The 17,184-nt window shown below is 45.2% G+C and overlaps 1 long non-coding RNA gene across 1 annotated transcript in view; it reads left to right on the forward strand.

The window, feature by feature from the left end:
• Nucleotides 1-1,814: 1,814 nt before the first annotated feature.
• The window catches only part of LOC110596314, a 231,854-nt gene continuing 216,484 nt past the window's right edge, over nucleotides 1,815-17,184 (forward strand). Inside the window, exon 1 of the long non-coding RNA XR_002482388.1 lies at nucleotides 1,815-2,394. This is a non-coding gene — a long non-coding RNA (uncharacterized LOC110596314). The remainder of the gene's footprint in view (nucleotides 2,395-17,184) is intronic.

A 17,184-nucleotide genomic window follows, 5' to 3' on the forward strand; every position in this document is an offset into this window, starting at 1 on the left:
AAATTAACTTTTCCAGCAGCATTAGGGAATTTCTAAATCATTGGTCTAGGATTCAAGGTCTTTCTCTCTGTATCCCATCAACTCCGCTAATTCCTCTCCCAGCCTTTCTTTATAGGGTTCCCACCTGTGTCTACTTAGTTCTCCTCTTTAAGACACCCATCTCCTTTTGTGACCCTGATCCCTCCATCCACTTCAAGCTAGTTGTGTTCTCCAGCAGATTCAGACACTGATAGTAATTTTTCTGAACTTCTGTAGGACTCCAGCATTGTTCAAAGGATTCAGGTATCAATTTACTTGTTAATGACATGTTTGCAATGATTGGTTCTACAAATTTGACTCTAATACTTACTATGTATGTATCCTATTATCTTTTATGTCCATTCGCAAATTCACAAATGCTAATTTTTGGTTGGTCTCTTCAAATATATCCTATGCCCTTTGCAAACAAGGACAAATTATACTCTTCATATTCCCAACCTTGAAAAAAAAAGACTTCATATTAAGTAGGTACTTCATAAGTGTCAGGGGATAATACTAACCTCGTGTGTTTTCTATTTGACTGCTGAAGTTTTCTGACTTATTCATAAGGAGGGAAGTAATCAGTTGTTTTACTTCTTTAAAAGCAACTGGGCTTTATTTTGTAGAAAGAAAGGAGATTAGCTAGACCCAAAGAACACATTGGCAATTTGTTGCTTAATAGCAACTGTGTGCATTTTGCAGTAGGACAGACCTGGGTTTAAATCCTGACTCTCATTAGCTGTGTGACTTTAGCAAGTCACTGAATCTCTCTCAACTTCAGTTCTCAGCCTATAAAAAACCAGGGGCAATAATGCCTGTGAGGCAGAACTCTGGTGAGGATTAACTAAAATAATACATGTGGATACTCATCCCATAGCCGGTATTTGGGAAAACGTTGGGAACTGCAGAGAAGGGGGCAGGGAGAATGCTCTTACATGGAGCGTCACTCACAGATCTCAAGATGTGCACACATGGAGCTGGAAGGAATCCAAGCCACTTAGGGTCTTAGGACAGAAACTGCCTGCCCAGTCCCTTGTGTAATATGTAATTAGTGCTATTCTTACCACAGATCCTCCAAGTTCAGTGGTGGCAATTCTCAGCAAGCAAGGTGTGCCTCTCCAAAGCATACTTCAGAGAGGGCAGCAGGCCTTTTTAAAGCTAGGGAAAATACTGAGTTTGGTCACACTGAGAGACACTGCTTATGTAAACTGTCATTCCAGAGGAAAGGAAAGAAAGCCAGAAAGCCACAGGTATTCTTCTGTGGCCTTCTCATCTTGAAGAGTTTCAATGACTTCAGCAAGTTTCCACCTCCTTGAAATCTAATCTGAATACATCCCTGTCTATGCTGTACTCGTGGCAATTGTTTGGACTTCTGTAGCATTTTGTCTTGGTAAAGTTTCAGAATACTTTAATAGTGAAGAACTGGCCAATTCTCCATGCATGATTGGTGAAAAAACTGTAACATGTCCATCTTCCCGCTGGGCATGCCTCCAAGTTCATAAAAGATAATAGGATATATACATAGTAAGTATTAGAGTCAAATTTTGTAGAGCCAATCGTTGAAAACATGTCATTAACAAGTAAATTGATACCCGAATCCTTTGAACAAACCTGGAGTCCTACAGAAGTTCATAAGAATCACTACCAGTGTCTCTTAATGACTGAAAGCGGGAGTGGGGGCAGATTTCCATGTCTGAGCTCTTCCTGTGGGTTGCAGTTCCTGCTGCATCCCTGCCTGGAGACGAGGAAGAAGGAAGAATGATAAGGAATTGGCATGGGCATTAGTCACATTTCTGCCAAGAAGCAACCTTCCTTTCTTGATGCGCCCTGAGCCTTACTAGGGTAAGGTCCAAACCAGCAGTACCAGGCCCTCCCCACTGCCCACCAAGGAGCTCGTGTGTGCCCACGTGAGCCCCACACTGGCATACTCACACAGATACCAGTAGGCTCCCGGTGAGGGGGTGAGCAGGGGCAGGCTCCAATCCCCCGTGGAGTCAAACCTCCCAAACAGGAAAGTCTCCTTGTGTCGCTCAGGAGAGTGGAGCCAATGCGTGCCTTGGAGGAGGTCTGCTTTGAGCCCTGTGCAGATTGGTGCTGATGATTCTTACCAGTTGTGTGTATGTGCAAGAAAAAAAATCAGAGACGCTGCCTGCCTGCTCCCATCTCTCGCGCGCTCTCTCTCTCTTCTGCTCTCTCCCTCCCTTTGCAAACATTGGATTTAAACCTGCTCAGAATTCAGCACAGAGGAAGGCAGCAGCGGTAGCAGCAGCAGAAGCAGTAGCAAGCCCGGCAGCCGTGAGCACCGCAGCGTCGAGATGTACCAGCCCGCCTACTGGGTCGTCTTCTCCGCGACAACTGCCCTGCTCTTCATCCCAGGTACTGGTGAAGGGTGTTTTCTCTTCCTGGGGTGATTGTGCGATGTGAGAGCAGAAGAGGAAGGGGAAGAAGGAGAGGCCAGAAGGAAGGGGTGAGGAGAGGGAGTGTGAGATGCATATGAGTAAAAGAGGTAGGCTTGCTGTGTGCACACACACACGCTCGCTCGCTCACAGGCACGCAGATGCTTCCAGCACGGGATTTGCTCTCTATTCCGCGATCGGTGAGCTGGGTTCGAGATCTGCACCGTGCTGTGAGGCACTGCTGTTTCGGTGAAAGGTACCAACTGGCGTTAACCAGTTGTGGTCCTAGGGATAGAAGAGGGGTTTAAACTCCCAGCTGTAAATCCCTCGTGCTGCCCGTGTTGGGACCTGAAGGATGAATGGGATAGCCTTGTTTCTGTCAGTCGTGGTCTCCCTCTGTTTCTGAATCAGTTTGGATCTCTGCATTACCCTGTCTCTCTCCTGTCTCTTTTCTCTCTCTCCCTCCTCTCCCTATCTCCTCTCTCCCTCCCTTCCTTCAGAACCTCTCCCTACTTACTCCCACTGGAGCTCCTTTCTGGCCCCATTCCTTATCCTCTGCTCATATATTTCTTGTCTTAACACAGTCCTTCTACCAAGTCCTGTCCTTTCTTTATCCTTCCATCAAATGGGCAGATTATGCCCTCAAAATTCAGAATTCTCTCAGTTTCTCCCTCCTACTCCTCTATATCAGAAATGTGAATTTCCCTTGATGGAATTTGGAATGTCCCCACTGAGGGAAGGTGGGAATTCAGATTTATCTCATTTTCCTCAGCCCTCTCCCTACCTTGTCTAATGATTTAAATGTGATCCTACCTCTCACAGCAGTTACTTGTTTGGGGAAAACAAATCTGCAGTGACACAGGTAAGATGCTGCAATCCTACCAAAATAAGCTTAGTAGAAACGTTGCAAAACCAAGGCGTCTTAACAGATTTGATAATTGCACAGGAGTCTTTGCAAGCAGACAACTGAATGCCCGCAGGCATCTTTCAAACAATGCTGAAGGGGCCAGGTTCTGCTTGCCAAGGTTTTAGGCATCATCAAAGGGTCTGTGGGGTTTCCATACTAAACCCTGGTGCCATCAGGATTTCTTTTTTTTCCTTTCAAATTGAGATACATGCATTAGGTTAAAAATTAGTGTAAACCTAAATTCCCACACGCATTCACACAGCTATGAATGCTAAGATTTTTAAACCTTACATAGTTTTATGGGTAAAACACACAATTTTTCATTTTTATATTCAGAATTACTTGGTAAGCTTTTGTGTGTGGGGGTTTGCTTTTGTTTTTAAGAACACAATTCTCTTAAGTGTTCTTAAGCTGCCAAAGTGAAATCAGAAAGAAGAGAGGACCAACTAGAAAAAGAAATCCAGCCTACAACGTTTTAGAACACCTTTTGAAGACTGCACTTTTTTCAAGCAGAGATGGGCTCTGCATAACTCCGTTCCCTGGGGTGTGTTTAGGCTGAGAAGTTCAGAGTGGGGGGTTGTCATTGTTGTTGTTCTTCCAAATTTCAGCAGCATCCTAGGTTTCCGCCAGGTCGGTTGGGCTCAGCGGGGAAGGCAGTGTAGGCAGCACACTCAGTACCTGCCTGAGCCTGGTAGAGGGAGCCAGGTGGGTGCTACCGGCCCATCGCTGGAGAACACAAACTTTCCTGCATATGCAAGTCTGACTGTATTGTAGCTCCTGGGGGCCTCCTCACACCCAGCTTCCCCTCCTCCCACTGTGTTGGAGCAAAGACCAGGATCCTCACCCCCAAGGGATCCTGGCTATGTGGATGCGCCCCTTATGGCAGAAACCAGAACATTACATGTCAGAAAGGAAAAGAGGGTGAGCCCCAGCTGGCTGAAGCTGCATTGCAGTGCACCCCGAAGGAGTCAGGAGCTAGGGTGAGACCTCCCTTTATGGGTCCCATGGTACCCTAAAACACAGTGCCACTGCATTGGTGGGGAGCAGGCAGACCTTGCTTTCAAGAGAGGCACCTATATGTAGAGCTGGCTGTGTGAAAGGGGAAGGAACCTTGGCGTCCTGAGCACCTGAGTCTGAACTTCCTGAGGGTTGGATGACATGATTGTTCCCTGAATCTTCTGGGAAGGGCAGGACACAGATGTCAGCTCAGTGTCCTATCTTTGTATAGTCTCTTATCTGCTTGGAGGGCTGCTCTTTATGCTGATTGTGTTAGGAACTAGGCACAAGAAATAGAGAACAGGGAGGAGGAAAAGTTAGCTTTAAAATGTGCAAGTGGTACTAAAGAAAACATTATATCTCCAGGGTTTCTGTAGGAAACCTGGCTGCATCTGAAAGTTTTGATGAGTTGCCATGGCTCACTTGTGACTTCTTTTTCTCATTTCTTTCACTTGCTCTGTTATATCTTCAGACTTTTAAAAAAAATTTTTCAATGGTGATGCTTTTCTCCCAAAGGGATTAATACCAGCTCGTTAGCCATTTATGTTCCCTGCATCTAAAGATGAAGGGCTAATGTAATAGTGAAACCTTGACCTGGCTAGACCTCAATGCCATTTTTATTCTGCTTCTATTTCTTGGTAAAACATGTTTCCATCCCAAAATCATTTTAAGGCTAATGCTGTTGTTGCCTGGTACATTCTAGGGGAAGACTGATGGCCACAAATTGCTTTTCTAGGCAGAATCTCTGGGATGGCAAAGACGGTCACAAGTGAAGACTGTGATAAGCCTGCACCTAATACAGGGCAGAGAACTAAGGTTTCCAATTTAATTGTCATGCTACAGGCACAGTCCTGAGATGACAGTACCACTGGTGGGTATAAGTTTGTCATCTTAGGTTGGAGGGGAGATAAGGTCAAGCTAGGAACCTTTTTGACCTTGGGTCGGGGCTTGGTGGGAAGATTAATAGGAGGGGAAGCAGAAAATGAAGGCTGCTAGACATTTGCATCAGAATCACCTAGAGGAGGAAGACAGCTTCAAATTCCTAGACTCCAGTAATCTTCCTGCGTTAGCCTCCTGAGTAACTGGAATTACAGTCCCATGCCACCACACCCGGATGATTTTTTAAATATTTTGTGTACAGATGAGGTCTCACTATGATGCCCAAGCTGGTCTCAAACTCCTAGACTCAAGCAATCCTCCAGCCTCAACCACCCAAAGTGCTGGGATAACATACCTGGCCTGGAAGCACTTTTTAACCAGCACCCCAGGTCCTTCTGATGACTTCCAGACCATGTTGTCTATCATTAAAAACCAGCGTCCATAGCCTGCAACTTAGATTCAAATCCTATCTTTGGCCTGTCTTTTATCTCCTCTAGCTCTGAGAAATGGTACTATGGCAACGCGGGTGGGGAGAGGTGGGGTCAGGGAGGTGTTGTTGTCTTGAGTAGGCAAGGCTCAGTTCCTGAAGACCAGTCTGACTAGGGGGCCAGTTCACTGATGTGAGGATTACCAACCTGGAGGGCTTCTTTTCTCAAATTCAGACCATGACTTCTTGTTTGTCTCCTTCTCCTTGGCCCATTCTGTATGTGTCTACTGTTCTGTGACTCTAAGCAGGGAAGTTAGCTGTGAGGAGTCCCCATCTACCTAACCTGGACTGAGTGGTGTCCTTGGCACAGATCTGTGAGCTAGATTCTTGTCCACAGCTTCATTACCTGCACCTTAAATGGGTTTTGCTATTTAGGATCAGAAAACCCTAGGCTTGGATAGAAAACTCCCTGAGGTTTAAGATTCTTTCTTCCCCAGCACACACATTTCTGGAAAGTCCCCAGATCTTGAGTTTTTGGGTTGGGATGTTTGGCTTTGGGGTAAGACCTGGGGGAGGGCTCCATAGCCAAGTTCTGATTAACCCCTTTCCCACCTCTGATCCCCTCACCGGCATAGTGTTGAGGAGCTTGCTAAAAGTGCCTGGGGTGTTCAAGGGATCAATGAGAATCAAATCCCCAGACTCATGAAGGGATAGGAGCAAGGACTGAACACCTGGTCCTGATCAAGACCTCATCCTCCTTTAGCCAATGATAGACTCATGCCCCCTCTCCCCAAGATGTCGTATGGCCCTCTAGCCTTTAAAAATGATTGACATGTTAATAAGGTCAGACCACATCCTGTCTGCACTCAGCATTGCCCAGTGGCAATAACAGGCACTAAGACAGGTGTCGGCTGCCTCATAAAGACAGCTTTTTCAGTAGCCTGGAGCTGGGCAGCGTTGCTCAACCTGAGATTAATCAGAGAGCCTGAATGGCTTGAGATTCTCCTGTGCTGCTTCAGTCCTGTCTGCCTTCATGCTTTCTCTCATTCTTAGCAGCCTTGGCCACATCCCTATAACCTAGAAAATTACAGAAGGAGATTCCTTAAACAGTTGCCACTTGCCTGCATTTGTTGTCTAGCAGTTCTGAGTCTGGATTTGCCACATCAACGACTGGGTACTACTCCTGGTAGTTAGTGCCTCAAACCTCTGTCCGAGCTTCCCGGGGCCAGTGTACTTCCCATGAGGCAGGACTCCATCCAAACCTCTGATGATGGTGAAAGCTGAGAAGTGAGACTCTTTGGTTCATTGTTTTTTGAGGCTCATTTGGTTGGCTCAAGGCATTCTCTAAACCTCAGTTTACCATTCTGAAGAATGGGTTCTAGGTATATATGCTTCTTGTTTCCAACTGGACAGAGTAGTCAGAAACCTCGGTTAGATGATAACAAGGTGAACATTTCTGAGTTATAAAATGTGCATTCTGGTCTCCTAAAAATAGGGCAAAGAGAGAAACCTGCCCACACACAGAAGAAAGGGAGGGGACATTCCTTTTTTGTTGAAGAAGGAAGACGATAAGGCAAAGCCATACCAACTCATATTATGTCTTTGTCACGGAGATGAAAATTAGCGAAACACTAGCCACCCATTCATTTACTCAACAAGACTTTATATAGGTTCTGATTAAGCAAAATGCCTTAAAAACCAGAAATCCAGTAGAACAGGAAATTGTTAGCTTTTCTTTCTTTTTGACACCTGCATAAAATATGCCTTCTGACTTTGAGATTCCTGGGCCTTGTTTCTCTACTGTGAAAAACTAGGAAAGCAGACATGGTGGCTTTGGTCTCCCAAAACATTGTTCTGCAATATTTTTTTGGTGGGGTGCTAGGTACAGGGCCTTGCATGTAATCCTCAGACAGTTGGGACTCCAGAAGACTCATTGAAGAGCTTCTTGGAATGGTGATTGCCTTCAGAGATGTGCCTTGGCTTTCCTATCCACTGGACAGGGGCTCCTCAGCCTGCAGTCCTGTCTGCAGATGGCCTGCTGCCATTTGCCTGCAGCTGCTTGGGGCTGGAGACAGGAGTGATGGAGGCGAATGGTGATTCCTGTCAGGGAACTCAAGTGTCAGCCCCCAGATGGTCTGTGTCTGCTGACAAGCCAGGCTGTCACTAGCAGTAGATGTTAGCACCTCTGATGTCGAGTGGCACCTTCCAGACAGGAGGGCCGGGCAAGTTGGCGTCACCTTGGGGCAGCCCTGCTTTCCCATTCCTTTTGACCCTGATCCTTCATTCAGTACAGCACCAGATCCTGAGGTTGTGTGTCTCTTTTGCCTTTTATGCTATTGTTGGAGACCCAGACTTAGAATTTGGCACTTATTTGTAAAGCCTTGGGTGCCTGTGCCTTTCTCTGAGCAGTAGGGAAGGTGGTAACATAAAAGAACACAGATGTAGTTCCAATTACTATTATTTCTAACTGTTCACTTGAAACCCAAGACAGTAGTATTTGTAGGACTCGGTGAAGGATGAAAGGTAGCTCTGAGAATAGAGCAGGAAAAAAGTTTAAAAAACCTAAGCCAGAGATAAACCCAAAGACCAGTGTGCTTACTATTACCTTCCTATAAGTGTGTGAATATACATTCACTCCTCTCATCCTCATCAGCCTTTTGCCAACCACAGATGCTTGTCCCTCCCTGCATCATACATGTGTGCACGTGCGCGCGCGCGCGCGCACACACACACACACACACACACGTGCATTTCCAAGTCAGAGTTTTTAGCTACTCTCAAAATCACATCCACAGCTCCTTAAGGAAAGCAAACTCTTCCTCTTGCCTTCTATCTCTGACCTTCCAGTGCTCCCAGCTGAAGTCTCCAGTCTTGGTGCTGTCCCTGTGGGCACACATGGCAGGAGGCCCACACACGGCCTGTGCCAGACACAGTCTTACATGTGTGAGTGTTTCCTCCTAGCAACGCAGGGACTTCCGCACATCCACCCACTCGCCTCTGCGCTCCAGAGCCAGTGCAAGAGGTAGGGCTTGTGCTTGCCTTCTCTCACCTCCTCCTACCCAGACCTCTTGGTGCTGAGAGGCTGGGGAGTCTCTTGTAGTCACTAGACTAACTTAATTAAATGTTTGCAAAATGCTTTGAGACACCCCTGGGCAATGTGCTGGGTAAGTGCAAGGCATTATCATTATGATGCAGGCACATTCCCTTTAATGAGCAGAGATGCTGTGCTGGGAGACCCCTGGAAAGGCCAAGATGAATCGATGCATTAGGACACAGGCCATTGATTGGAATGGCTGCTTGCATGCTCATGGAAAATGATAAGTGACAATCAGATTGCACATTGAAATCCAACATGGAGAAACCAGGGTATTTGGCACTTCAAGGGACAGAGTCTCTGAAATGGCCTGTGGGCCATTCTTGAGCCTTTTATTCCTGGAGAGTTTACAAATGCTGATTTACCACACTTGGGAGTTTGTTAATGTCTCTACCAAGAATATCAGTGGTTTCATGCTTTATGGTTCACCTGGAAAATTTATTTTGATCTCATGTGTTCCTCATCAAGGAACTGTGAGTTAAGCCGGTTAGATATCACCTTATTGTGACCTTATCTTTGATTTGTTTAAAACTCTATGTAGGCTTCCAGTTGACTCTAGAATAGAGTTCAGAATATTTCACATGGTCCACATGCCACTATCTGGCCCCACTTCCATCTAACTTTCCCTCCCTGCACTTCCAGCTCTTGGTTCTACTCACTCTGGACAATCTCATTTCCTCAGAAAAACCATGTTCTCTCCTTCCTCAAGGGCTTCACTTGTCAGGTTACCTAAGATTGGAAAATTATGATCCTCTTATCATATATTTTTTTTGGCTAAACATCCTTTCCATCTTTCAGAGCTCAGTTTAAATACTGCTTTGTCAGAGGATCATTCTTGATGCTTTAAAGTAGGGTAGGCTTCCCTGTTTATTATGCAAGTCCTCAGTACCAGGCTTCTTTTTTCTAACATTGTGAGTCTACATATTTCAAAATAATTCCTAGTTTTATGTTTCTCTTTCTTCCCTAGACCATAGTTTATGAAAGCAGAGACCATGTCTGTTTTGTTTTTCCAATATATCGTTAGTGCCTAGCACAGTGACAGAGAACAAGTGCTCAAACAGTATTTGTTAAATGAATGAATGAGTAAATGAGTGGGTCACCAGCCAGGGTCGCACAATTACTGAGTGTCAGCTTATTCTAGTCAGTTATTCTGTTCTATCCCACTAAGTCCTCAAAGGCATCTGGGCCCTGGGATCAGCCTGACCAACAGTGTCCCCCTCTGCAGGGTGAAGACAGAGCATGTGCTTTGCTGGTGGGAGGTGGGAATGTGCAGGGAATGCTTACAGTGATTATTCAGTTCAGTGTTCCTGCTTGTCAATAAACACCAGCTCTGAACCACCAACCAAGTGTGCACGCAGCAACTCTGAGCTGGAGACATATCCTCTTGGATCTCACATCACACATAGTGACAGATGTGCCCATGAGTGCGAGGCATTCTGTAAACACAGATGTGGGCTCTAATGTGGGATATTGGTTTAATACAAACTCAGTTATTCAGCACATTTCATCTGGGTGTCTGTTGAAGTGGCCCCAATTATTTGAAATTTAGAGTCACGCCCATGGAGCTAACAAGCAAAAACTGTACCAATATAAAGAGAAATTCTGTTGTTCTTAACAAGTAAAATGTTGATTTAGGGATAGGAAAATGCAAATAGCATAGAAGTGAGTCATGGATAATCAATTGGTACTTAAATGGATTGGTGTCCATATGGAAAATGTAAAAAGGGGCTAAGCAAATCAGAGAATATAGAAAAAGGGCTCTGTATCCCTTCTTGTATCTAGTACTCCTCATAGTCTACTTCAGAGTTACTGTTTCATGGCTGTGGGGTTCTGAGTGGCAGAGATTCTGACTTATTCATTTCCGAATGCTCTACAGAACCAAGCACATTCATTTATTCAACATGTGATTTATTGAGTGATTACTATATGTCAAGTACTATGCTAGGCATTGGGAATGTATGCCTGAACAAAAATTGTATGGTCCCTGCTCTCGTGAAGTTTACATTCTAGTGGGAGAGACAGACATGCATCAAATAAACACTCACATGATTGTGAAATCGTGATAGAGATAAAGCTATGGGAGGGGAGGTGTGTGGTGCTATGACTGCCTGTAAGGAAAGCTTGACCTTGCCAGGGAGATGGTGAAGCCTTCCTTGTGAAAGTAACAACTGAGCAGAGCTGTGAAGGAGGAAGAATAGGAATTAACTGTACTAAAGGGGAAGACCAGGGAAAGGGGCAGCCATGGACAGGACCTGCAGCAGCCCCATAGTTGGAAGAATCAGAGCTCATTCTCCCAGCTGGTTGGAGTATAGAGAAAGATAGAGTGGTGCAAGTGAGGTTGGCAAGCTGGGAGGGGTCAGAAGACAAAGACAGCCCTTGAAGTTAATTGTTTTGGTCTTTATTCTAGAAATGATAGAACACCATTGATATGATTCATGGGTGGAAGTGAGATCATGATTTACATTTTTGATTCTTGTTCTTTCTGCAATTTGCGTAAACCAGGAAGGGGTAGGCTAGTTGAGAGGCTACTAGATGGGAAATGGCCATGCCTTAGAACTCAAGACATGGTGGCTGGAATGGAGAGACACTGAGGCATTTGAGAGTCTTCAAGGCTATGTCATAGATGAAATACAGAATCTGCAGAATCTGAATCTAAAAGTGTCCCCTTAGTCACAATCCTGGGCAGTGCTGAGAAGAGCGTCCTCAAATTCCTGCTTGTAAACCATCTCTTTAGTTTAGGTGCAATCTTGTCCTGGAACAAGGAATAGGTTGTTTTTGGAAATTCCACACTTCCTGGCAGTCTGATAATATCAGCCTCTTAGCTAGCATCCTCACTGGGTCTAATGTAGGAGTTAAATTTGCTTCATTCAACTTACCTATCCATTGAAAAGATTGCAAAGAGCCCCAGTAATGGTATCTGCTGGATTCTGCCTGTGGATTTTCCAGGCAGTTTTAGAGAAGCTCCAGTTGGAGCCTAAAGTGACTTATGGACACTAAGATGCAACTGCTTCACAAATATTATCATGATGAAACAAAGCATGTATGACCTTCCCCAAGACCTGCGACCTGGATCCCTAGAGATCTCTACAAACATTTTTTTTAATTGCAGTAATTTATTTAGAAAATTAGAAGTACTTGAAACTGAAGGGAACCTTGGAGATTGTCTAGTCTATCCCTTTTATTTTGTAGATGAGGCATTAAAGTAAAGGGAGTTCCAATGTTTGACTGAAGTCACATGGTGACTGAGCCTACTCCTGAATACAGGTCTTATCATCACCTGCCTGGTGTTATATAAACATCACTGTGATGGGCTGAGCTGAGCTGTGCCTCCAAATCTGATAACCTGTTGGCCGGTACTCCATTTCCCTGAAGCTCTCTCACCTTGTATAAAGAGCATGGTGGAACAGGGTAATTCCATTGCACCTTTTACCCAAGGATTTGAGTCCTGGGTCAGGAAACAAAACAGAAGTCCTGTGTGTCCTTCAAAGACATTTTCATACTTTGAAGAACCTTTGTAATGGAACTGAGAGACATCTAGAAATACATTGTTCTTCGATGTGTGGAAAAATATGTTCAGGTTAATACAATATCAAATGCCAGACATGTGTCAACCTGACTTGTATGGTCTACACATCATGACAGGCACCTGCTTTTATCATCACTATACCATCAAAACACCTATTTTTGTTTTTGTTTTTGTTTTTTTGAGTTGGAGTCTCACCCTGTCACCCAGACTGGAGTGCAGTGGCCGCTCCTGGCTACCACAGCCTCGACCTGCTGGGCTCCGGTGATCCTTCCGCCTCAGCCTTCCAAGAAGCCGGAGTTACAGGCATGCACTACCAGGCCCGGCTGATTTTTTGATTTATTGTAGAGATGAGCTCTCGCTGCCCAGGCGGGTCTCGAACCCGCAGACTCAGGCAATCCACTCACCTCAGCCTCCCAAAGGCGCGGGATTACAGGCTGAGCCACCGAACCCAGCTAAAACACCTATTTTTAAACATGTGTTCAGCTTGGCTCTGCACTAAGCCAAGAGAAAATCTATACTGAGAATCCCACAGTCTCTATATTATCAATTCCTGGTAAAATGGTGACTTAAAGTGTACAAATCACATATATGTACATCATAGCTTTTTGGTATGCTTGTAAGGGAAACAATCAAAAGTGCCAGGTCTTTTCACTCCCATCTCCTACTACCACCACACTACCTTCACTGTTGATGATGTGGGCATGGGCACAATCAAAATGATAGGTCCAAAGAGGATAGACAAATGCAGAATGGGAAGTCAGAGTTCATATTCAAAAGCATGCCAGATGTGCTCAGATGGCAGGATTGCTGCTACAAGACAGTGGTGAGACCAAGTGTCTACAGGCATTTTCATTCCTAGGAAGACAAGCTTAGGAAGCCTTTCGCATCTCTGAACAAGGCAACCTGATACTTTTGAACAGCCCAGTGCCAAGGGATTTCCCATATTCCTCAAAGAGAGGAGAATGTTGGAAGAGAGAATGTGGCAGATGGAAATAGCCCATCAGCTTACAGGCTCCAAGAGAAGTTGGAGTTTCCTTGGGAGTCCCCTGGCTTTATCCCATGGAAGAGAGAGTGCCCAGTCTTACTTGGCACTGGGATGGATGCCTCTTTGGGTGAAGTCCAGATGGGAAGGGATGATGATGAAAACTACTATCAGGATCTCACATCTTTTTCTGATGTCCCCCACCCTCCTTTAGCTTGGGGTGGATTCTTGAGAGTCTAATGGATACTATTTTACAGCTGCCACCAGTTTAGCCCATGGTGTCCATGAAGATTGGGCCATTTCTTTATTATGATGCAGATGACTGTTTCCTTCCTTCTTTCACTTAAATTATCTTTAAAGCAGATGATTAGCCTTCCTGTAGCCACCTTGGGGAAGCACTGACTTACTGAGTGAAGGTATAACCTCTGGTCTTGCTTGGGCACTTATGAACCCGAGGATCTTAGGCAACTGGTTTACCTCTCTAAGCCTCTTCATCCTCTCTATAAAGTAGGAAAAAAAGAACTGCTTTGCTTACTTCCAGTGGCTGCCCCCAGAGGTCATGAGAGAAACCCTATACACATACCCTCTTTGAAGTGGAGGGCAATTCCAGGTTGCCAGGTCTCAGGGCTTCACTTGAGTGGGCTACTTGTGTCTGGGTGTCTCCCTGTTTGCTGTGATTTCTCTCTTTCTCTGGTGGAGATGGGTTGCAATTTTAACTAGCAGTGCCATCCATGCCAAAGTGTCTGTGAGTCTTGTTTTGGAGCAGGAGGCCTATCCAGGGAATACTTGCATTCACTTCCCAGGAATGAGTCAATGTTTAGTTTGCCTTTTTTTTTTTCCATGGAGAATACTGGGAAGTGGTTTATGTTTCCTCGCTGAGACCTGCCAGAGAACATGGATTCTGCTGCTTGCATTGTGATGAGAGACCTGGAATGGGTTGAGAAAAAGCTCCAACATGGAGCCTCACATCAGGCTAACAGTGCTCTCCCGCTCCATGAGTGCTAGACCTGGCTGATGATACCTGCCTCCTGTGGCTGCTGTCAGTGATGAGAGTAGAACTTCAGGGAAGAGTGAGTGGATACAGAATATTCTTTTGTAGAAAGAAGGATCCTCTTTGACACTCATAAACACACACTTAAGAGGGGCCTGACTGATTCCTTCTCACACAGGCTAATTAGTGAATCCCTAGAGATTAGAGTCCTCTTTGTGCAGGCCCAAGAGAAAACTATTAGGCATTTCAAGCCCTCACAAGCCCTTGCAGTTTATGCTGGATTGAGTCCAGAATGAAAGCCATTGATTCAGTGATGGGCTTGGGTGGCAGAAAGAAGGTGCTTTCCAGGGTCTCACACCTACCTTGCACCCTGCCCTTGTCCAACATTCTCTGTATCTTGGTAACTTCAGAAAAAGAATCAGCTTGAGAAGAAATGATAAGCTGGTCTGCAACTCTGAAAAGGGTCCTGGAATCTGTGTTACTGGGCTGTCTTCTGTATAACTAAAACCTGTAGATCTTGAGCATAAGCTGGGTCTCTGAAGATCAATAGAGCTCTTTGCACCTTAACCACACAGAGTCTTTGTCATGTCTGGGGTGGAGTAGAGAATTGTTCTAGCCCCCCATTTGGAACTAGAAAATTCTTTCTTCATCATATTTTAATATTCCTAAAGGTCTTTGGGCCTTACATTGGGTGGGCAGGCTCTTAGAGACATAAGGTGGCATCATCTAGCTTTGGTCTTGAACTGCTCTGCCCCAGCCCATGGCTCCAAGTATCGTATATGTATCAGATGCTGTGTAGATGTGGTCACAGAAACAGGGCTGCTTCTTTGGAAGCCAGTCAGTCACAGTCAAGCATGGCTGACTGAAGTTGGGTTTGTCTGGCAGGCGCATGCGCTCGTAGATTAGAGGCACAGAGAAACCATTGACATTTCTACTCGTTCAGTCTTCCAGAAGCACCATTGGAGCTTATGTGCCTGGGAGGGGCAACAGAGTTTTTGGTATCAAAGTTATATTTTATGCTGTGGTTGAGGATCAGAAACATGGGAGAGAGTTCAGGAAGATAGGGGAGATGGGAGAAATCAAGAAAGAGGCATTATAGCTTTCCCTCTCTGTAAAAACATCTTCTCTTCTCTATTCCTGTTTATTTTCAATCATTCACGATTTTTTTTTCTGACTACTTTTTGGTACGTCTAGGAATAGAGTAGCTATGATATATTTTTTTCAGTAAAGAGAAAGCCCTCAGTTTGCCTTGTCCTGTTACCACTTCCAAATGCTGGCTGTTGGGCTCACTCTACCATCAGCAGATCTCTCACTGAGGTCTGTGGTTGGACTTTATTGTGCTCAAATAAATTAATACATAAAAAACATCTTAATTGCTCTTTCAAGATTCTTGAAGCCTCCTCTTTTGTATTGCACTGAACAGTTGGTGGTGGATGGCAGAGTAAAGCTAGAACGCAAAGGTTAGAGCTGGAAGAAAAGTTAGGAAGATAGGGGAACTAGGAATGTCTGGAAGTCAAAGACAAGTAAGGACAAAGGTAAAACCCAGGCCACCAAGCAGGAGGGCTGCAGGGACTCAGGCAAAGGCAAAAAGATATGTCAGCCACACTGCAGGGATAGCTGACAATGCACTGGGGAGAAGAAAACTTGAGCTCCAAGGAAGCACCTGCTCAGAGCAGAGTACCCCCATGTTGAGGGGGAGTGTGAGGCTTTGAGCGATTGTCACCCACGGAGGCAAGCACTTCTGTGGGCAAGTCCTGTTCTGAGGCATCAGAGGGCAGGCTGCCTCAATCAGGCATGCCGAAACTGAGGAGTTAGTACAGGGCCTCTCTGTGAACAACAGTTGTCTGTCTTCCAACGGTCGCCGCTCATAAACTGCACCCCACATACCCACACAGACACCCATGTACACCCATATACACAAACCACCTATACATGTATGCACACACTTATATATACACATACACACACCTATATACATAACACACACACATATCCCACCCGTTCACACACAACCACCCACTCCCACTCACCCATCCACATAACGCATGCACACACACACATATACACACCACACACATATACAGACACACCCACACTCGCATGCACACCCATACACATACCCCACTCCTCTTGTTAAACTCTTTTGCTAATAAGGGGTCTTTTGGAGGTTGTCTGTCTGTGACATCAGAGGCAAAAATGTCATGGGACTTCACTTTAGTACTGACAGTGCTAGGGAAAGGATTGCAATGTCCTTTAGGGACACTGTGCTCTTCCAGTCACAGGATTTCAGAGATAAGGGACTTAAGAATGCTTTTGTCTTCTTTGCTCATCTGATGGGTGATGCTCAGCAAGGTGAACTTTCTTGACTTTCTGTCGTGTACACACACATACATGGCCACAGATGCCCCTTTAAAGAGCTGCTCCAGTTATTCACTTACCCACTTTGACTCATAAAATCCTGCCAATCCTCCCCCATCCTTCTTCAGAAACACCTTGTTCTTGCCTGGGATACCTCCCTCTGCTCAGCTCTGTGTCTTGGTTGCCCATCATTACCATATGGACCCTGGCACTAGACAGCTTTGCTCAGAAGTTTTCTTTCCTCCAAGATGATCTTCCTATAGCTGCATGTCCTGTGCCTGTAGTTTTCTGCCAGTGCAGCCACTACCCCCAAAGCTCCTGTAGCAGTTAAGTTATCCTTGACTCCACGTGTTCCAGCTGCCCTTTACCAAACAGAGTAATTCTACTTTTACTTGTTTTATACCATCACTTTTCACTATTAAAAAAAATTAAGACCAATTGTGCTATCTCAGTGGTCTCCCAAATTTTTGTTATGAATGTATACACTTTTACATAAAACATTTTTATTTTATTTTTTGAGTTGGAGTCTCACTCTGTCGCCCAGACTGGAGTGCAGTGGCCGCTCCCGGCCACCGCAGCCTCGACCTGCTGGGCTCCGGCGATCCTGCTG

Source organism: Carlito syrichta, unplaced genomic scaffold, assembly GCF_000164805.1.
Source record: "Carlito syrichta isolate Samal-C Ts95f unplaced genomic scaffold, Tarsius_syrichta-2.0.1 Scaffold308336, whole genome shotgun sequence".
Classification (NCBI taxonomy): domain Eukaryota; kingdom Metazoa; phylum Chordata; class Mammalia; order Primates; family Tarsiidae; genus Carlito; species Carlito syrichta.